The sequence below is a fragment of the Podarcis melisellensis genome (genome assembly GCF_964234715.1).
Source record: "Podarcis melisellensis genome assembly, chromosome: 7".
Classification (NCBI taxonomy): Eukaryota; Metazoa; Chordata; class Lepidosauria; order Squamata; family Lacertidae; genus Podarcis; species Podarcis melisellensis.
Genome location: NC_138539.1, coordinates 10,157,024 through 10,179,737, shown reverse-complemented (window position 1 = coordinate 10,179,737; position 22,714 = coordinate 10,157,024). Strand labels below are relative to the sequence as shown.

General features: G+C 45.2%; 1 protein-coding gene across 5 annotated transcripts in view; it reads right to left on the bottom strand.

Moving 5' to 3' along the window:
* Positions 1 to 22,714, bottom strand: part of ST3GAL1 (ST3 beta-galactoside alpha-2,3-sialyltransferase 1) — a 103,370-nt gene that overhangs the window by 31,959 nt on the left and 48,697 nt on the right. For 4 of the 5 annotated variants that reach the window (XM_081918953.1, XM_081918952.1, XM_081918954.1 and 1 more), the window contains one exon: positions 9,544 to 9,738. The gene's annotated coding sequence lies outside the window, so the exon portion shown is untranslated. Of the gene's footprint in view, positions 1 to 9,543; positions 9,739 to 10,906; positions 11,014 to 22,714 lie in introns of those variants that run through there. The other variant, XM_081918955.1, reaches the window with a different exon arrangement.

Below are 22,714 nucleotides of genomic sequence, written 5' to 3'. Positions count from 1 at the left end.
GAGGGCACAAGGAGAAGGGGACGACACAGGATGAGATGATTCTATGAGATGGTTGGACAGTGTTCTCGAAGCCTCCAGCATGAGTTTGACCAAACTGCAGGAGGCAGTGGAAGACAGGAGTGCCTGGCGTGCTCTGGTCCATTGGGTCACGAAGAGTTGGACATGACTAAATGACTAAACAAAAACAACAAAGAGACTAGGTATTCACTAGCTTCTTTGGCCCCAGATTATGCTCTCAAGACACATGTGGCCACCCCACCAATGTGGCTTAGCACATCTTGGCCTGGTCAAAGCCTGGATGCATGACCACTTGGGAACTACATGTACCCTGCCCAGGGTTCCATGTTGGATGAAAGCTGGGCTATAAATGGCAGGAAATGATTTTTAAAATCAAGGACACCCCACAGTACCTCAAGGATCATCATCTGAGGCCCTTCTTCAAGTGCCTTCTCTACGAGAGGTCCAGAGGGTGGCAGCACAAGAACAGGCCTCCACGTTTGTGTGATGCTCTCCCCAGAGAAGACTCTCGGGCACCTTCATTACATATCTTTATGCACCAGCGAAAGAAAGTTCCTCTTCTCCCAAACCTTTGCTGTTTAAACAATCTAAGGCCTTTTAAACTGTGCGTAGGATGGATGAGCTCTTGTTTTGTTTGTTATTATGTTATGTATTTTTATACTGTAAATTGCCCTATGATGAAGGGCGGTATAATAACAGTAATATATCCAAATATTTATTACAGGTGTATCTAACTGATTTATCACTTATATGTTTGCTGCCTGACAGATGGAAGGGACCCCCCCCACCCAATGTCTCCTGGTAAACAACGTGAAAAACAGCCATGCTAAGCGGTACCTCAGAGCCAACTCCGTTTTGCTTCTCCTGCTCCAGAATAAAAATAAATTCCCTGGCAAGTCTTTTCCGCTGTTGGTTTTGACCTGGAACAACGTATCGGGGCCAGGAACTGGCAGAGCCTCATTCATCACAATGAAGAGGATTGAAAGGCTTTTAGAATTATGCGCCGAGCATCCGAGATGTTAACCGTTTGAGTAAATCAATGGTTATCGCATCTTATCAGTGTACAGGCTCCTCGTAACAGGCTTAGACCAGCTAGCTGGATAAAAGGCTCTTTTCCCGCCGGTAATTTAAGCCGAACATGGGAGAGCTGGCATGCCCTTATTCTTCATGAGCTCAGCGGGTCTGTTGCTGTCAGATGAAATAAATGGCCACCCTCTCTTCCCTCTAACGCTCCGAGAAGGATTCTGGAGAAATTTAAATGGAAAGCAGACATTCTGCACCCTCAGGACACAGCAACAAAACCGCCCCCTTCTCTTTCGCAGTTTTATCTGTAAATGAAACCAGTTTGCAGCAGGCAATCGAGGCTTGGGGGGCCCCATACATACAGCAAGATCTGCCACTCTGCATGAGCCATTTCAGCCTGTCTATCTTTTGGGTTGCCAATCAGGGCATCTAGGCAATACCAGGCGAAATGGACCAGTTGTCCGACTCTATCTCAAGCAGCTTCACATATCTATGGAATTCACTTTCCTTAGGAAGTAGTTGTGGCTGCCAATTGGGAATGCCTTTAGAGGGGGATTAGATACATTCTTGAATTATAAGGCCACCAACCAAGATGCCTAGGTTCAACTTCCACTCTGCTAAGAATTGCAAGCGAGGGGAAGGCTGTTGTGCTCAGGTTCTGCTTGTGAGCTTCCTAGAAGCATCTGGTCAGGATCCTAGAATGGCCTGATCCAGAAGAATATTCCTTATCTTCTTACGTTAACTGCAAGGAAAGGGATTGACATATCCCTCCCCCACAGGCCCATTTCAATGTTTGGGGCTACAGTCCAGTGTTATAAACTTAGATATATAAGCTGGGCACTGAATGGCTCCTTAAACCAAGGTTACAGTTGTGACATTAACATATGAGAGTGCTGGAGGTGAAATAGTTAAACAAGTTACCCAATCAGAACCCAGGGGGGTGGAGTCAGAGGGACTATAAAACCAGCTCTGGGAGGGGCGAAGGGGGAGTTTGCTGGGTGGTTGGTTGGAGCGGGAGTGAATTGGGATAGAGTTTGTGGGAGGTTGAGTTAGTGTAGCAAAATAAGCTGAGTCAGGAACAGTTAGGGGCTAGGAAGAGAAGTAAATATCTGAGAGGTGGTTTAGTGAGTGAGAGCAGGTAGCGGAAGTTATAGGTCTGGATAGGCAACCCATGATTGTAATGGACCGATACCATTTATGAAACCACATGCTTGTTAAACTGCAATAAATAAACAGAAGTTTATGTTCCAATTTAAACCTGACGGGACTCAGTATTGTACCAGGTAGGGCCTGGGTGGTGGCAGTAGGAAATAAAGTGATGGCACAGGGATCACTAGACGGTGAAAAGTCCGGGGACCCTGTGTGATCGCCACAACAGTTGCCAAAACTGAATGTCTAGTTGCCATTTGGGGCAAGACAGCTCTAAATTCTTATTTTTCAAATGATAGACTGACTGTGATTGATCCTCAGTTAAACAAAGGACAACCTTGAGCTAGGTGAAGAGCTTTGAAAACTTCAAGAAGAAACATCACTTGATCCAGGGTCTGTCCACATATATAATGGCCTATTCCAACCTCTTTTGCTTAATGGTGACACGGGCCATTCATAACTTAGGAATATTCTTCTCGACTGTGAGCAGGGCAGCTGGGTAGGGCAAGTGAAGACAAGCTAAATCAATTAGCTATAATGTTGTTCACCGCTCCTGCTCAAGCTGCACAGAAAGAGCATTCTGGTTCCTGAAATTCAGTCCGATTGTGCAGATAAAATATAACGGAGAGAATTCTACAGGATATGGTATCAGTGTGTGACAATAGTCAAGATCCAATGATCCCCAGGCACGCACCTCCAGATGGTGGCGATGTCAGGAGCCATCCTGGCACCCAGGCATCTTCACTTAGTCATGAGTGGCCTACAGCCAGGTGCAAGATGTGCCTGGCGCCTGGCTAATTTCGAACACTGCTACAGTCCCTTGATGGAGATGGCTGGAGGTTATGGCTTCCTAGAGACATAAACACATGTGGCATTTAACACAGGAGAAATGGCTCCATGCCAGTGGCTATGTTTGACCTCACTGTTGGAGGCACTGTGCCCCCGTATTGTGCTGGGAATCGCAAGTAGAGAGACAGTTGTTGTACTCTGGGTTTTGCCTATGGGGTGCCCAAAGGCTTCCGGCTGGCCACTGTGAGACCAGGCCCCCAGACCAGATGGGCCTTTGGCCTGATCCTGGTTCTTCTATCTAAACGATGCCTCTTTTCGCCAGCCCCACAGCTTCAAGCTTCTTTCACAAGAAGGCGTCTCCTTTCTAACACCCAATGGGGGAAATCTCGTTGCAAGCAGACCTCAGGAAACCAGCCAATTACGTTGAGAGGGTGAAAAAGTCACGCAGAAGTGACTATGGCATCTGTTTGGCCCATGAACTGGGCGTCACCCACCTTGACTCCTTTATCCTTTCCAGCTCTTCACTTCCATTTTCATGCAGTGCCAGCCTGGGTTGGCAAGAGAAAAAACCCACTAACACCTGGCAATTAACCAAAGACCTCCAGAGCAAACCTTGCCAGCTGAGCCTTTGCTCCGATTTGGGGCATTAATGTTCTTGTTTTTTAAAAAAACCACCACTTTCCTGCAGGGCGTGTTGGCCCAACTTTGACGGAAGGCCATCTGCACGCCAGGCTGCCGATATCTACTAAGCCAGCCCTAATGCTGCGTGTCATCTGTTCCTCTGTCTCCCTTGCACCCATGAGATAAAAGGACAAAGCCAAGGCATTAGCAGAAGCCCCTGGGAGAAGCATCTCAAATTTGCAGCCTGCTGTGTACACCCATTTGGCGGGCATGGCGCCTTGGCAGCAAAAGGACTTTGGATGCTCTCACATTCGGAACAGCAGGGGGGAAAGAGACTAATCTGGTTCAGTGTGTGCCATGTACACCTACTGAGCTGGTCTGCTTAGGCCAGACAGCAGGAACGGCTCTTGGAGGTCAAACACAGGATCACAGGAAACTGCCTTATATATAATCAGACCACTTGCTTATTGAGCTTAGTGCTGCCTACACTGACTGGCAGAAGCTCTCCAGGGTTTCTTGCAGAGAGTCTCTCCCAGTGCTGCCTGGAGGTGCTGAGATTTGAACTCAGGAACTTCTGCTTTCAAGGCAGAGATGCTCTACCACTGAGCTACCGTCCTTCCCTAAGGTCCGGGGCAGAGACATTTCCTTGCTACTTGAAAACTCAGCTTTCCGACTGACGAAAAGTTAAAGGTCGGGCTTGGGAGGGAAATTTGGGGAAAGTTACATCCTGCCGAGGGGTAGAAACTACTCTGGAGTGTGTTAAACATCTTGAATAATTGCTATTACAGATAATGTTTAGCTATTTTTCTATTCTTTTATATGACAGTGGTACCTTGGTTCTCAAACGTCTTGGTACTCAAACAACTTGGAACCCCAACACTGCAAATCCGGAAGTGTTCTGGTTTGCGAGCTTTTTTCAGAATCCGAACATACTCCGTTTTGAGTGCCACACTCCCATTTTGAGTGTTACGCCGAGGTGTGTCTGTTTTTGCTATTTATTTTGCGTTTTTGTGGCTCTTTTTGTGTGTGACAGTGTAGAACCCAGTTCAGCAACTGATTGACTGACTGTGTGACTGCAGTACATTGTTAATTGCTTTAATTTCATGGATCAATGGACTCGTTAGACAGTAAAAATCATGTTAAATTGCTGTTTTAGGGGTTGCTTTTAAAAGTCTGTAACGGGTTAATCCATTTTGCATTACTTTCTATGGTGCGCCTTGGTTTTGAAATACTTTGGTTTTGGAACGGACTTCTGGAACGGATTAAGTTTGAGAACCAAGGTACCAATGTATATGATGTAAATGAGATAAAGGGTTTCTTTTTCTGCTTTTTAGTTCTTTCTTATTGTTTTTAAAAGTCTGGAATGGATTAATCCATTTTGCATTATTTTCTATGGGAAAGTGCACCTTGATTTTGGAACCCTTTGTTTTTCGAACGGACTTCCAGAACGGATTAAGTTTGAGAACTAAGGTACCACTGTATATGATGTAAATGAGATAAAGGGCCTCTCTTTCTCTTTTTTAATTCTTTCTTATCTGTTCTTTTTCTTTTTATATATATAATTGTGTTTTGCAGTATTCTATTTTCTTTTCCTTTATTATTATTATTCTTTTAGGATATACTGCTTTTTATAAACGTGTTTGGATTTTAGGACTTAATGTTAAAAACCTTCAATAAAATTGCTTTTTTAAAATAATAATTTAAAAATACAGTTTTAAATGGAGATGCTGGGGACTGACCTGGGAAAGTTGTGCATGAAAACCAGGCACTTCCCCCTATCCTTCTACGTAAACAGTCCCACGTACCACCGCTGTGCAGAAGATGTCACAATCCAAACCCACATCTCCAACCTGCCCTTTCCAGATATGCTGTGCTTAATCTCCCCAGCCGTACCTCTGCAGGCCAAATCTAGGGGCACACATGCTACTTCCAAGCGAGCTTGTTATTAACTTCCAAACTCAAGTTGCCCATCAGTTACGGGACAGATAACGGAGTGCAGCAGAGGCCAAAGATGCAAGGAAGCGCTGGATGTTATGTAAGCGGAGCATCAGAGACAGAAAGTGCTTATCTAAGCTTCCAGCTAGCTTGTTTTACTCCTCTCCATCTCCCCTTTTGTTACAAGAGACTCTTATCTGATCTCTCCTCGTATTTATTGGGTTCTCTAACCCTTTCCTTGCCCTCTTGTGCTCTAAAGTTCCACTGAAAAGCTCTCCAACAGCTCGCTACTTGGAAACCGAAATATTACGCTGCTAAACTGGGACAAGAGTTACAACCTAATCCTTAGGAGGGGGCGGGGAAGAAATAAATGAAATACCCCGGAAAACAGGAACATAGAAAGCTGCCATATACTGAATCACACTTATTGGTCAATCTAGCTCAGGGGTCAGCAAACTTTTTCAGCAGGGGGCCACTCCATTATCCTACAGACCTTGTGGGGGGCCGGACTATATTTTGGAAAGAAAAAAATATGAACGAATTCCTATGCCCCACAAATAACCCAGAGATGCATTTTAAATAAAAGCACACATTCTACTCATGTAAAAACACGCTAATTCCTGCACCATCTGCGGGCGTATTTAGAAGGCAATTGGGCTGGATCCGGCCCCCGGACCTTAGATTGCCTACCCATGATCTAGCTCAACTATGCTCAACTGAAGGAGCTCAACTAAAGGAGCGTCTCCACCCCTATCGTTCTGAGGTCCAGCACCGAGGGCCTTCTTGCGGTTCCCTCACTGCGAGAAGCCAAGTTACAGGGAACCAGGCAGAGGGCCTTCTCAGTAGTGGCACCCTCCCTGTGGAATGCCCTCCCACCAGATGTCAAAGAGAACAACAACTACCAGACTTTTAGAAGACATCTGAAGGCAGCCCTGTTTAGGGAAGCTTTTAATGTTTGATGTATTAGAGTATTTTTTATTTTATTTTTTTGGAAGCTGCCCAGAGTGGCTGGGGAAGCCCAGCCAGATGGGCGGGGTAGAAATAAATTATTATTATTATTATTATTATTATTATTATTATTATTATTATTATGCCTACATTGGCTGGGCAGAGATAGTAGTGGTGGTAGTTGTCGTTTGCCAACTCCCAAAGCATCACAAGTTCCCCACACCAGCCCTAAATTATTCTCACCGCTTATTATGATGTCCTGTTCTGGACTGACAGACTATCAATGGTATTTAGGTAAAGGTATACCTGACTGTTAAGAGACGCAGGTGGAGCTGTGGTCTAAACCACAGAGCCTAGGACTTGCCAATCAGAAGGTCGGCGGCTTGAATCCCCGCGACGGGGTGAGTTCCCGTTGCTCAGTCCCTGCTCCTGCCAACCTAGCAGTTCGAAAGCACGTCAAAGTGCAAGTAGATAAATAGGTACCGCTCCAGCGGGAAGGTATATGACATTTCCATGCGCTACTCTATTTTCTCCAGAAGTGCTTTGTCATGCTGGCCACATGACCCGGAAGCTGTACGCCGACTCCCTCGGCCAATAAATCGAGATGAGCGCCGCAGCCCCAGAGTCGGCCACAACTGGACCTAATGGGCAGGGGTCCCTTTACCTTTACCCCTGACCATTAGGTCCAGTCGCGGACGACTCTGGGGTTGTGGTGCTCATCTCACTCTATAGGCCGAGGGAGCCAGCGTTTGTCCGCAGACAGCTTCTGGGTCATGTGGTCAGCATGACTAAGCCGCTTCTGGTGAACCAGAGCAGCGCACGGAAACATGATATTTGAATGGCATTTTGAATGAGGGAGAACAAAAGACTCTCTGTCCCATTTCTGCACTGCACACATAATTCCATCAATATATATATAAATAAAATTTTGGTATGCACACATATTTGGTGTGTGTATTTGGGGTACCATAGGAAGGAGGGGCTCTCTCATGATTTAATTCTGCAAAGATTTTATTGGGTGGGTGGGAAGATTATTTCCCTAAGGCCGCCACTCGATGATCCCCCTGCTACTACGATTTTTGCTCACCACGTGGGTGGTATTCTAAAGAAACCAGATTAGCATACATTAGAGAAGCAGTAGGCATGGCATTATCGGAAATGGGGAAATACATTTGAGAGTCACATTCAAAGGGGATTTGCACATCACAAAGCCCCCAGTGTGGCTTCCTGGCTGCGAATCCCAAAGCATATTAAAAATGTTAATGCTGAATTAGGTAGATGGCGATAACTTTGTTGTTGGTGAGGGATCTCAGGGAAGGGAAAATGTGTGGACATTAAAATAAAAGGAATATATAAAAAAATGGGTCCTTCTGCCTGCTGTGATAGATGCCAATTTTTGTTTTCCTTCAAAGCATGAAGGTAATGCGTGCCATCTCTGTTTTGACAGGAAAAGTCCCTGCCACACACACACACACACACACGGACGCACGCACACAGTTAAAGATTTCCAAGGACCTTGTATTCATACAGGCACAGATTAGAGGAAGAAAGACTTTAATTGAAATGCCGCACACAAGGAATTAAAAAAAATAATGTGTTGATTAATGTTTGCAGGAGCACTGGAGAAAAAGCTGCCTGCAACTGAGTCCTACTCATGAGGAGACTGGCCAAAATTAATGACCATAAGTTAGTCGTGTCCATTAACTTCAATGGGTCTGCTCTGAGTAGGGCTAGCATGGAATACCATTCCCCCGAATGGGAAGCCCGAGTCCAAGTTAGAGATGTGCACAGCAGGAAGGGAAATCTACCTGGCCCAATGAAGGTGGAAGGTTAGTTCAGGGAGAGTTTTGTTGGGTGCTAAATTTTATATGTCTCCGTGTGTAATAATAATAACAACAAAAACAACAATAATAATTGTATTCCAACCTTTCTCAAAAGATCCCAAGGTGTTATAAGTGTTATAAAAACACTTAACAGAACATCAATGGCAAAAACATAATGCAAGACATAATGACACACAGCCTAATAGTAAAATCATCATCCTAACAGTCCTTACACAGGCCATAGATGATTTAATAGCCATAGGCCTGGGTAAAGAGGAATGCTTTTGCCTGGCACTTAAAGAAATGCAGTGATGGTGCCAGGAGAACCTCTCTGGGGAGGGCATTCCACAATCGGGGAGCCACCACAGAAATTTCTTCCTATATGGGAGCCAGTTGACAACAGACACACTGTATTATGTTGAAGAAAAATGACTTAAGGTAAGGATCCTTAGGATTGGGAACTATGCTAGTGGCTACAGGGAAAGCTAAGAAAGTAAGGAGAGCCCTATTGGATCAAGCCAAAGGCTGCATCCAACTAAGTTCTACTCACGAGTAGACCCATTCAAAGTAATGGGTCCCAAGTTAATCATGGCCACATCTTTCAATGCCAAGTGCAACTAATATTGGATATAACCTCCCAAAGGCTCATCTGGCTCAGGCTTCCCCAACCTGGTGACCTCCAGCTCCCACCAGCCCCAGCCAGCAGGCTGGTCCACCATCCTGTCTCCCCTACAGAGGCCTCCAGGGAGCCTGGACTGGTCACAGGATACTGACTTGTGTTTGTGTGCGGACAAAAAAAATGAGATTGATGGCTCTGGGAAAGGCAATGTGGCAAGCTAGAATCCTGAGCAGGAGGATGAACCCACGCTGCAACATTTTGTTGTGGGCACCACTTGAGTAGATCGATGGTGAATCCTCCTCGAATCAGTTTCCCCCACCCCCGCCCCCAATTTTAAAGCCGTGGGTCCTAGGAAGGGGGCGGACTGAGCTCTGGAGGTAGAAGAGGCAGAAGTGGACTGGATTTGGAGAGGTTCTTTTGCTAAAGCTAAAACTCTTCTTCTTTGCTACTTTCCTTTTGGCCATTTTGCAATCTCTGCCCGGGGAAGGACTGCTCCTTTAACATTCAACAGCTCTTCGCCCCTCCCTCCCTTTCCACATGGCAGATTCCAGGACGGAGGCTCGCTTGCCGAACCTGCATCCAACTCGGCATTGTGAGAACACAAAGGGTCCCATTTACCTTGCCAGCCTCTTTCACTTGGCTGCTTTTCCGAACACTGGGCACACTGTTGATGGATTTTCTCCTGCCACGGCAGGTCACCGCTTCTTCCCCTTGTTTTTGCCAAAGCCGCTCTCCAATTTCGCTCTATTCTCCGGTGAATATGCGGTTCTGCAGCAGAGGTGATGTGGGCGCAGACTGGGGGTCTTCGTAGATCTGCAGGGGTGGACGGTAGGGAATTTAGCACTGCATACAAAGATCAAAACATGTATCAGGAGCAAGTATCTAGTCTCTGTTGACTATGAAAATAAGCTTCGAAATCTATAGGCCTGGTGAAATTTCAGAAGGCACCTGTAGAAGGGAGATCTAAATTAAGATTTCCTATGGAGAGAAGAAGCAAAGTAAATTCACAGGTTGTGTGCAACTTTTTCACAACCTTATGTTCCTGTAGCTTAGTTAGATGAACTTTTGTCAAAAAAGCAAAGAAATGAACTGCCATTTTCAAATCTCTTGAAAATAGGTCACCCTGAAATCAATAAATCTATTTTTGTGTATGTAACTGTATAATGTATTATGTAATATGCAGTGTTTTTCCCCCTAGAAAAATAGGTGCTGGTACTCACCATGAAGTTGTTGCAGTGAGTGCCATGCTTTTTTATAAAAGAAATGCCGGTACTGAGTACCTATGAGTACCCCTTGGAAAAAACACTGGTAGTATGCATAGCATGTACACGAAAAATGGAGCTTGCAAATTTTCTGATACTTGTACAATGTTTTGTACATTGTACATCACTTCTTATTGCTTAGAATAAATCAAGGGTCCTGTGCGATATTGTATATTGCCACTGAAAGAAGTATTAAAAATTTAGAAGTTTAGTTGTGTGCCCACAAGGCTTTCTATATAGACAAATTTTTGGATTCTACTAGAATATTCCAAACAGCTTTAGGACGCTCCAGGCACTATAAAAGTTCTTAAAAGTTCCATAAAGTTTTTAAAAGTGCTAATACGCATGAGAAGTAGCTTCACATATGCGGTGATTGAAACTTTTCATTTCAGAGTGACCTTTTACACAACTGAGAAGAATTAGTTCCCTTTTTTCCCAGTGTTTCTAAGCAAAGGTTCATCCCTTTATGATTCAGGAAATCATTTTTTAAAAAGTCAAAAAGTTAAAATCCTAGCATGCACGTTTAGCAGAACTTAGACGGGTCATCTTTCACCGGAAAAGAATTTGGCACTGCTGTTTGGCACACAGACTTGTACGTGTATTTTCTGTGCTGCCACAGAATTGTGGCCTGTTCACAGTCCTGGTGCTCGAATTTCAGAGCTCAGGTTTTGGGGACTTTTCCTTGTACCTTAATAAGGAATTGGCTTGGTCCCAACTACCTTATAACCTTGGCAGGCGATGGGACTTGTCTCAGGGGTTTTGACAGTGGTTGATGGTCACAACTGCTAGCCCGCCAATGCAACCTGATCCTAATACTACACCCCCCCTCCACCTGCAGCCAAGATGGTGCAGCTGAGTTGTGTAACAATTGCTATGTCGTGAAGCCAGAGGAGGGGAAAGGCACAGCCTCCACTCTGATCTCTGGAGGCTGGCACAGCACTGCCAACCCAAACAAGACCCAGAGCAGACTGGAGATTTATCTCTAGCCCACCATCCTGCATCACAAAGTGGCCGAACGTTGAGGACACCCACAAGCGGAAGGGCACAGAAGGCAACAGCTCTCTCCTGGTTCTCGTCTCCATCACCTGGTATCCTAATGTATACTGCCCCTCTCATTTAGAACGATAGAATCCTAGAGTCGGAAAGGACCCCATGGGTCACCTAGTCCAGGAATGTCCAACAGGTAGATCGCGATCTACTGGTAAATCGCGGGGTGTTCCTGGTAGATCCTGGGGTTGAGATTTCCATTCCACCTTAAGGAGCAGTCGTGTGGAACTGTTGCGTGCCACATGTCTGTTTACATTCCAGCACAGCTTGCTGGGAACTTCCGTTGTGTATAGCTTTTGCTTTTCCCATTCTCTCTGAGAAGACGAGAGAGAGGCAACATGTTTCTTTGTCCTGATTTATGATTAATAAATCTGTAGTTGGAGTATGCTTCCACAAGCCTCACGCCTATTCTGTGTGCGCAGTTCAATCTGCTGATAGTGTGCCCTGGCTCTGAAGCCAGGGTCACTGATTTACGTCGGAGCAGAGGCTGGCGGTTTTCGCAGCGGGACGGCTGGAAGGGAACAGCCCAGCTGGGGCTTGCCAGCTGGCCTCCCGGCCCTCTGCATGTCAACAGCTGGTTGATCTCTGGCCCTTCAGTAATCTCCTAAAAAAAAAAGCTCCACAACTTTGGATAGATCACTGCCAGTCTTTTTATACTGTGAGTAGATTGCAATCTATTGGGAGTTGGACGTCCCTGATCTAGTCCAACCCCCTACAATGCAGGAATGTGCAAGGTAAAAAAGGTAAAGGCGAAGTCCAGTCAAAGGCGACTATGGACCTGCGGTGCTCATCTCACTTTCAGGCCAAGGGAGCCGGCGTTTGTCCACAGACAGCTTTCTGGGTCATGTGGCCAACAGGACTAAACCACTTCAGGCGCATCGGTACACCGTGATGGAAAGCAGAGCGCACAGAAAGGCGATTTCCCTTCCCACTGCAGTGGTACCTATTTATCTACTTGCACTGGCGTGCTTTCGAATTGCTACGTTGGCAGGAGCAGGGACCGAGCAACGGGAGCTCACTCCGTGGGGCAGGGATTCGAACCGCCGACCTTCTGATCGGCAAGTCCTAGGCTCTGTGGTTTAGACCACAGCTCCACCTGCGTCCCACCTGCAGGAATATGTACCCATATGGGGATGAAACCCGTGAAGCTTGGCGTTATCAGCACCATGCCCTAAGCAACTGGGCTAACCAGCAAGGCTAAACAAGGCAGAACACAGACATTCCACTTGGTGTCATAACTCACAATGTGTTCTCTATTTATTATACCGCTATTCATTTGGAAAAAGAGAGTGGTTTAAAACATAAAACTGTACCATAAAAAGCCGTATAAAAAGTTTAAATAGCCCTGTTTTTAATTTTTTGAAAATGCCGTCTAACCTGGTTATCACCTCCGGCTGCCCATCCTGTGGCAAGGGGTTGAATCCAAAGCTAATTCTGCTTAGAGTAGACCCACTGAAACTAATGGACATGACTGAGTGCCGTAAGAACATAAGGTGAGTCTGATGGATGAGGTTAATGGCCCATCAAGTCCAGCAGGACATGAATTCATAAAGTGTGGCGTAATGGCTTGGAGTGTTGGACTAAGGCCAGGGAGAGCAGAGTTCGAATCCCTCTCAACTCAGCCATGAAGCTCTCTGGGTGACCTTGAGCCAGTCACCATCTCTTAGCCTAACCTACCTCACAGGGTTGTTGTGGGGATGACATGGGGAGTATGCTATGTAGACTACCTTGAGATCCTTAGAAGATAAAGCAACTGTGATAAAGAAATAAATAAGGCAGAGGACCTTCTTGGTGGTGGCGCTCTCCCTGTGGAACACCCTCCCAATAGAGGTCAAGTAGATAAATAGCTACACACTTTTAGAACACATCTGCAGGCAGCTCTGTACAGGGATGGTTTTTTATTGGTTTATATTTTATTGTGTTTTTGATATTCTTGGGGGAGCTGCTCAAGGTGGCAGAGGCAACCCAGTCAGATGGGTGGGGTACCAATAAAATAATACTGACAGTAATAATAAAGGTGGTGGCCATCATTAATTAGATACAACCCAATAAGCCTCACACAGCAGTGACATAAAAGAACTGGAGTTTAACGAAACAGAAATTCATGTGTTCAGGGTAAAACACCCCTACATGAAATGTATAAGAAGAAGAGTTTGGATTTGATATCCCACCTTTCACTCCCCTTCAGGAGTCTCAAAGCGGCTAACATTCTCCTTTCCCTTCCTCCCCGACAACAAACACTCTGTGAGGTGAGTGGGGCTGAGAGACTTCAGAGAAATGTGACTAGCCCAAGGTCACCCAGCAGCTGCATGTGGAGGAGCGGAGACGCGAATCCGGTTCACCAGATTACGAGTCTACCGCTCTAAACCACTACACCACACTGGCTCTCCACATACTTTCCACATCAGATAGACACTATCTTCATTGTGTTTTCAGCATCTGCTGAAGACATTACTCTTTAAAGAAGCCTTCTTAAGCGGAGATTTGTGTATCAGTCAGTACAGTATCCGTATTGGAGATTCTATCTATCATCTATCTATCTATCTATCATCTATCTATCTATCTATCTATCTATCTATCTATCTATCTATCTATCTATCTTTCTATCCACACACACACAACTGCAAACACATATACATATACATACTGTTTATATACATATACAGTGGTACTTCTGGTTGTGAATTGGATCCGTTCCAGAGGCCCGTTCGCAACCTGAACAGAACGCAACCCGTGTCTGCGCACGCGTGGGTCACAATTTGCTGCTTCTGCGCATGCGTGTGACATCCTTTTGCGTGACCGGCGAAACCCGAAAATAACCCGTTCCATTACTTCTGGGTCGCCACAGGAAGCAACCTGAAAATGCGCAACCTGAAGCAAATGTAACATGAGGTATGACTGCGTATGTATATGTGTGTGTGCGCGCGCGCGCAATTGCTTTAGGGAATAATAGAGTGGCCCTGACCTGCTGCTCCATCTCCAGTTCCTAATCAGAGAGTAACACACACACACACACCATCTGACTTGCTCTTTTGATCCCCTCCCTTTTGGTCCTGCTTAAAACCATTCCCCTTCACAACCCCTCTGGGGGATTTAAAAAGCAGCAGCAGCAGCAATAGCAGCAATTTCTTCCAAAGACGTTAACATGGCATTCTCAGATGTCTCCCATGCATAAGCCGTTTCCCTTCCCTCCTTTATTTACTGCTAGAAGGCTCTTATGTTTTGAGCCTCGGCAGCCAGAGGAACAGAATCCCCAGTATGTGCGGTTGGTGGGATGTTTGTCTGGCAACGGGGGGAAGGCTGCCGAGTTCCCCTTTTGCCAAGTCTCTTGTGTCTCCTTTGGCACCGTCGCCAGGCATGGCATGAAAGCAGGCAGGGGAGACCTGCTAAAAAGCAAGTGCGGTGGCGAGATCTGAATAGACAATTGTCCAGGCACTCGATGAACAAGATGGTTGGCAAAATAGGAGAGGGCCCAGCTCGGATCAGGTTCTGTATGCATTAGTTTGCTCTTCTGGCACACAGGTCAATGGGAACCTATATAATTTCATTGCACTTATTTTTAGACTCCAGAGTCATTACCGCAGCTATCTTCACAATGGGTTGCATGCAACTAAATTACCGCACAGACAGAATGACTTCTGCCAGGTGCAAGGGATCTTCGGCCTCCTTCTGCGCCCTGCTAAATCCACTCTGGGGGATCCCCTGGCCCTCTGGAGAGGATTTTTAGGCGGTGGCAGGGAAAGGAGGAGGAAAAGGAAGTTCCATTGTGTTTGTGGAAAGATTTCATTGAATACAACCCAACGTTCTTGTAAGAAAGACCAGCCTTTATCATCCCAGTATCACCAGCATCACCAACTCGATTTGCATGCCACTTTTCCAAATTATTCTGACAGGGGGTCACAAGAACAGCAAACAAATAATCAGTGTAGATGCACAATGGAAATGACATTTGCCTATAACTATCACTACACAATACAGAATTTGCAAGCTGACAAAACATTGCAAGCAAAATATCCCTAACTGTGATGAAAGGAATGCCGTAGGGTAGCTCATTGATGAAGCATCTGTGTTGCACTGAGAAAGTCCCTGTTTCAATCCCCGACATCCCTCTGAAGCCCAGCAGAGCTTCTGCCAGTCAGTGTAGACAACACTGAGTGAGATGAACCAAAGGTAGAAAACAGCTTCATGTGTCCCAATCATGCACAGACACAAATCCACCCTAACTTGCAAAGGTATCAGCGGTGGGAGATACATACAGATAGGAAGATGCAACAGTTTGATCTAAACAATTCAGTCCAAAGTCTATCAAAGCAACAGCATTACAGTAAGGCAGCGGAAAGCGCTGGAGGCTTATTGATCTCAATCAGCCTAAGAGCAGCAGAAATCATGCTCACATTTTCAATCCGCAGAGCCACTCATGAAGCCTGCCGACACGCACAAACAATGGCTAAGCAGGCTGTCTTTTGCGTGGATAAGCTTGCCTCTCTGCTCCCACCTGGGGCATCCTCTAGCAGAAACTCCTCTTTCTCTAAAGTTTTCCCGGAAGCAAGATCCCAACACAGACATGCATGCACACTAAGCTGTGTGACACAGGAGCAGCCTTTGTAGACGGAGTAAGTCAGGGCCCCGCCTCCCAGGCAAGGTGGAAATGAGCTAAGTAGAAGCAAGGGCCACGTCTTACAGGGCTCATGTTACAGAGACAATGGTTTGCCTGTACAGTGGTACCTCGGGTTAAGAACTTAATTCGTTCCGGAGGTCCGTTCTTAACTTGAAACTGTTCTTAACCCGAGGTACCACTTTAGCTAATGGGGCCTCCCGCTGCCGCTGCACGATTTCTGTTCTCATCCTGAAGCAAAGTTCTTAACCCGAGGTACTATTTCTGGGTTACCGGAGTCTGTAACCTGAAGCGTCTGTAACCTGAAGCGTCTGTAACCCGAGGTACCACTGTAATTCTCCACACACCCCACTATAGGACTGATAGGGGCCTCAGGTGTTGGCGATCAGTGTTAGAAATTCAGATATATAACCTAGGCGCCAAATGGCTCCTTAAACCAGAGTTACAGTCGCCAAAACAGAATGCCTGGTTGCCATTTTTGAGCCAGGCGGCCTGAAAGTCGCATTTTCCAGCATGACTTTGGGGGTACCTAAAATTCATTCTGATTGTGCAGATAAAATGTAACGGGTAAGAATTCTACAGGATGTGTTGCCAGTGTGTGAACACAGTCCAGATCCAAGGATCTCCAGGCATGCACCTCCAGATGACATCATGTGCCATCCTGGCGCCCAGGTATCTTCACTTATTCACAAGTGGCCGATTGCATTTTGCACCTGGCAGATTTCGAATGCCGGTGGGGATGTAGATCTGGAAAAGGCACTTTGCATGGGCTCTTCTCCAGCAGCAGTCTGGAAGCACCCAAAATATATCCAGAAATTGCCCATCTGAGATAGCCTTCAGCTGTTTGGAGCATCGTGCTTATGCCAGCTAGCAGAGCAGAACATGTCCGTGCAATGCTTTAGCACACATTGAGTGTGCAACTTAAGTCACAGAAATAGTTTACTGATAGCAGGCGCCCCCGAAACAGAAACCAACACCGGCCTTAGCAATATTATTGGGCAGCAATTGGATATTGTTAGCAATGTTACTGGGCAGCAACTGGAGATCCCTCTTTTCTCCTGTTGCAAATGCCAATTGGTCCTTAACAAACAAACAAACTCCTCTCTTTCTCTCTCTCCAGTTTTTTAACAGCACTTGAATTGGCTTTGTGCTGTTAGGGAAATCACTGCAAAAACAAACAAACAAACAAACCATCTCTCCCTCGCCTTTAAAGAAAATCAGTAATTGGCATTACGATGGAAGGTCCCCGGCATTAATTATAAATAAATCTTAGATTGGCTATAATAATAGTCTGGATTTACAGCCCCATCTTGTACGCCGATGCTTAAACCAGAGAGGTTGTCAACTTGATGCATGTCAGAGGCCCAGAAAGTGTGGGTACTGCAGTTTGTGGTTTATGGCCTATTAAAATGAATGTGTAAGTAGCAATAAAGCAAACAATTACTTAGCAGAAAAACAAACTCTCCAGCCTTTATAAACTGATGACACTGGGCTGTGTTTTTAGTTGCCTACGACTGAGCCACCTGCTTTGGTTTAAGCGGAAGCACCCGTGTTTTCTCAGGCAGTGTTTTCCAAGGCTCTTTGCCAGGTTGACTTGTCAGCTCTAGAAATCGAAAATACACGGATCTGGGCAGGGCCTGGGGAGCGGAGGAAAGAAGAGGTTTGGTGATGGAGTCAGAAAGCTTTTGGTGGAACCAGAAACGGAAGAAAAATCTATCCATCTACTGTTTGTTTTAAAGCACAGTTTGTGTATGTTTATTATTATTATTATTATTATTATTATTATTATTATTATTATTATTATTATTATTATTATTAATGTTTATTCTTTAAATTTCCCCTAACTGGCAGCTTCATCCTCTCTGTCTCTTTTCTGACATTGTAATATCATGAAGTTTAGCTGGCAATATATTACGATGTTGGAAAGCAGTTATTGGCAATCCCTAGTTGTTTTACTGCACTATACACATTGTAAATTGCATTAAGGCTTTTCCCCCCTGTAGTATAAAACGACATACAGTGGTACCTCAGGTTACATACGCTTCAGGTTACAGACTCCGCTAACCCAGAAATAGTGCTTCAGGTTAAGAACTTTGCTTCAGGATAAGAACAGAAATCGGGCTCCGGCGGCACAGCAGCAGCAGGAAGCCCCATTAGCTAAAGTGGTGTTTCAGGTTAAGAACAGTTTCAGGTTAAGAACAGACCTCCGGAACGAATACTTAAATACTTAACCTGAGGTACCGCTGTACAAGCCGAATAAATCACATCAGGTAGGGTCAGGCTCAAGTCTGGAATCAGTTTTCTTTGCAATTCAGGAGAGAGAGTATTGGAACTCAGCTACATTAGTAAAGAAACAGCGATCTGAATGCACTATAAATATGCTACAGTTGATGGCGCAAGAGAGCAGGAAATTTAAAAGCACTGTTTTCCATAGAGATTTTTTCTTTTGTTATAACCATCTAATTTCTGACTAATTGAGAAGCGGTTTTTTCCCTGTGTCTAGATCCACACTTGCTCTGTTCGCTGAGACACATCACTGCAATGTACAAGCTCTTCCTCCACACACACATTTATCATAATTATTAGCATTTTGCCATGATCAAACAAGTAAGGCATGTGTTAAGTGGCCAGTAATGTAAGGGTACTTCTTCACTGCTTAAACATTGCTTGGTTCAGATCTTGGAACGGGAGTCCAATTAAAGGCTGAGTCAACATTCTTAAAAGCTGGAAGCAAGTGTTTGACAATGCCAATCAAGGGAAATGTGAGTTTCAAATGCTTCTCGATTCTCTCCCTCGCTCAATTTCATCTTCACATCAAATGGCAGCTGTGGTGAAACACAAGTCCTGGAAATTCTGCTGGTTCTTATCTCTGAGTGGAGTTTGAAAAACATGGGATGATCTCATACCCCCTTTCCTGACTCTTTCAACCACCCAGAAAGGGAAAAATCCTAAAATACATTAACGTGTCCAAGCTGTTATTGTAAGAGCATAAGAAAAGTTGTGGCAAATCAGGACAAAGACCCATCTAGACCAGCGTCCTGTTCTCAAAGTGGAGGTGGAATACAGCCATTGTGGCTACTGCCAGCGCTCTCCTCCATGACTTTGTCTAATCCTCTTTTAAAGCCATCCAAATCGGTAGCCATCGTTATCACTTTAGACTTCCCCCAGAAAAGGAGATGTGACAGCTGGGCTTTTATCCCACCATATTTTCCACTCAATCAATCAATCAATCAATCAATCAATCAATGAAATGTCTGAATGCCACAGAGTCCGTAATTGATTGCATTTCCAAGGAGGAAGAAAAATGCAATTTCTTCCACTCTGCCTAGAAAGGCAAACAAACAAATGGGAGACTGCACTTCTGTTGATGCAGCCTAGAATTGTTGTTGTTGTTGTTGTTGTTTAATTGTGTCCGACTCTTCGTGACCCCATAGACCAGAGCATGACAGGCACTCCTGTCTTCCACTGCCTCCCACAGTTTGGTCAAACTCATGCTGGTAGCTTCGAGAAGACTGTCCAACCACCTCGTCCTCTGTCGTCCCCTTCTCCTTGTGCCCTCCATCTTTCCCAGCATTAGGGTCTTTTCCAGGGAGTCTTCTCTTCTCATGAGGTGGCCAAAGAACAGCATTAGCTTTTTGTTGCTGCTGCATCACACGATTGGCTCAATGTTAAGCTTGTGTTCCACCATGATCCCTAGATCCTTTGCACATGATGGGAGTTGTGGTCCAATAACAGGACTGGCGGGCATCCTAAAAGAAGCAGTGGGGTCATTGTCATCTCACCCACTGGGTGCTCCTGTCCCATATCCAACCCTCACCTCCAAGTGTTACACATAACATCTGCAAAGCATCTAGCAGGGAGAAGGCCCATTGGCCAAGAACCACATGACCACATTGCCTTGTGGGCTCTTGCAGCATGAACTGGACTTGTATTTATTGGTTTTAATTTCCGCAGCACCAACATACTCTTCATACGTCTTATACAAATGTGAAGCAGGTCTTGCAGCCCCAAAGTCTCCCAAGGCTCAAACCTGAGACAAAACTTTTATGTCACCTAAGGCACAGTGCTCTTTAATTTCTGGTGGCGTATTTATACATGCTGAGGGCAAGGATTGAATAAAGTGCATGTATAAACACACGCCATGCTTATCACTTTCACTGGCAGAACATCTACCATGATAGATGGATAAGTGTGCAGAGCAAGAGTTGCATATTGCTAATATCTTTATTTAAAAAAAATAAAGTGCCATTGGTTTTCAAACAAACACAAATACAATAACCTTTAAACACTTATCCAGCAGTACATCTAATGGTGCTTGTTTATCCATTGTCTCTAGATAGACACTTACACATTCGACATTCAAACATATTACTTAACATAACCTCTCGACTGAGAATATTGAGCAGTTGGTACAAGGTGGTTTGGTTTTGGCCATTAACATAGTTAAAGAAAGGGGTCCATGTTTCTTGGAAGATATCTCTATTTGTTCTGTCTTTAATTGCCCTCTTGTGCCTGGTGAGATGCCTGGATATTGCTGTATCCCATATATTATTTCCCCATATATTCAGGAGTATTTCGGTCTCGGTCTTCCATTATTGAGCTATGGCTAAGTGTGATGTGGTAAGAAGCCTACTAGTTTGCTGGGGTGCAGGATGGAGCCTAAGTCCATGTCCAAAGATAGCAGGGCTAAGGCAGGATTTGGAGAAAGGGGGAGAATTGCAGGTATAATGAAGAATGCTCTATTCCAAAAGTTTTTAAGGCAAGAGCATTCCCACCAAACATGAATAAATGAACCAAGCTTTCCCCAGCCCTTCCAACAGAAAGGGGGAAAGGAGGGATTAATTTTTGCCAGCCTGACTGGCATCCAGTGCCATTGGAGGATGACCTTGATCGAAGGCCTCCTGTAAGCGAGCAGAGATGGTTTTGAGTGGGGTCCAGGTACCCTCCCATCTGTGATCTTCAACTGGAAGGCTGATTCTGGTACAATTTGAAGGCCTCTAGAGCTCATACACCCACACCCGCTTCATGATCTGATAGATTCCTGTATATTAGAGAAGCAGCACCCTTCAGGTCATATGCTGACCTGCTGCATAAGCGTTCAAACAAGGCAGGTGTGAGTAGGCCGTCTCCCCCGCACTCCAAATGAAGTGCAAAAGAAAGAACCTGAGCTACCTGAAACCAGGTAGTATGAATGCCTTCTAATGTACCTCGCAGTTCCTCTTTAGATGCTAAGACCTTGTTAGTGAGGTTCAGCATGTTTAAGGTCAGGGAATGTCACCCAAAACTGGTGTTTCATTTTTACCCATAGTGACAAGGATCCACTTTAAAGGAAGGAAGTGAAGGGGTGAACCGGGGTGGTGAATAGCAACCATTCAAAATTAAAACTGGCTAATATATCAACCAGAAGGGATGCGGGTGGCGCTGTGGGTTAAACCACAGAGCCTAGGACTTGCCGATCAGAAGGTTGGCAGTTCAAATCCCCGCGACGGGGTGAGCTCCCATTGCTCGGTCCCTGCTTCTGCCAACCTAGCAGTTCGAAAGCACGCAATTGCAAGTAGATAAATAGGTACCACTCCGGCGGGAAGGTAAACGGCGTTTCCGTGCGCTGCTCTGGTTCGCCAGAAGCAGCTTAGTCATGCTGGCCACATGACCCGGAAGCTGTACACTGGTTCCCTCAGCCAATAAAGCGAGATGAGCGCCGCAACCCCAGAGTTGGCCACGACTGGACCTAATGGTCAGGGGTCCCTTTATCTTTATCTAATATATCAACCATCATCAATGAATGCATACCTTTTTACTTATTTCTCACAGTGGCCCTCCAAGTGCACCATAAATGCAGGGGGAGATAGTTGTTAAGGCAGTACGAGAAAAGGAAGTAAAAGATGGGTTTGAAAACAATGCAAAATTAATACCGAAGACAAACATGTTTTCATCCAGCTGCAAAAAGCATGTCAAAACGAAAAGGTCTTTGTTTCCGGAAAGTGCAAAGTGCTTGACGCATCTCAACACAGAACAAGTGCTCCCAGTTACTGTGGAGAATGTGTCTGATGTTTTAGCATCTTGTTGGTGATGGAATGTTGCAATCAGATAGATCTTTCCTATGGTCCAATGCAGAGGTTGGATGGCCATCTGTTATGGATACTTTAGTTGAGGTGTCTGCATTGCAGAGGGCTGGAATAGATGACCCTCGGGGTTCCCTTCCAACTCTACAATTCTTTATCCTTTTCCCTGCTCAGCAGTTTCTGCCTCTTCATGCACCATCCCTGAGGGATGTAGGCTCTGCCAGAGTCGCTTAAAAATGACAACACCCGGCCTCATTCATTACAAAAAGCTGGATTTCGCTTAAAAAAAACAACAGGCAGGAAAATTCTGCCCTCGCTAAAGAGATGCACAGTGAAATAGATTGTAATCAATTCGGCGCTACCTCAACCTTGACAAGATGATCCATCACCTCGGCTCGGAGTGAGAGTGTGTGGAAAGAATAAGCCCAGCAGAAGATTAGAGAACAATTAATCATCAAAAATTAATCAGGGTATTAATTAAGCACTGTATCCTATTTAAGTACAGGCCGGTATGAGGTTTCCAGTCCCAACTGCCGATGACATCAAAACAGCAAGCGAAAGCATAATGCAAAAAAAAAGGGGGGGAGGGAACAGTAAGGACAGGAACCAAGTGGAACACAGCAAAAAGAGACAGCGCAACTCAAAAGGTTATTTTGCTTGCACAACTGGTAGAATCAGGTATTAAGCAAAGGCATTCGCTTACAAAAGACGTGGTCACTTAGGTGGGCTTTAAACGGGGTTTATATAAATTCGAGGGCAGTAAGCTTAAGACGTCGCAATACAGTCATACCTCGTGTTGCTTT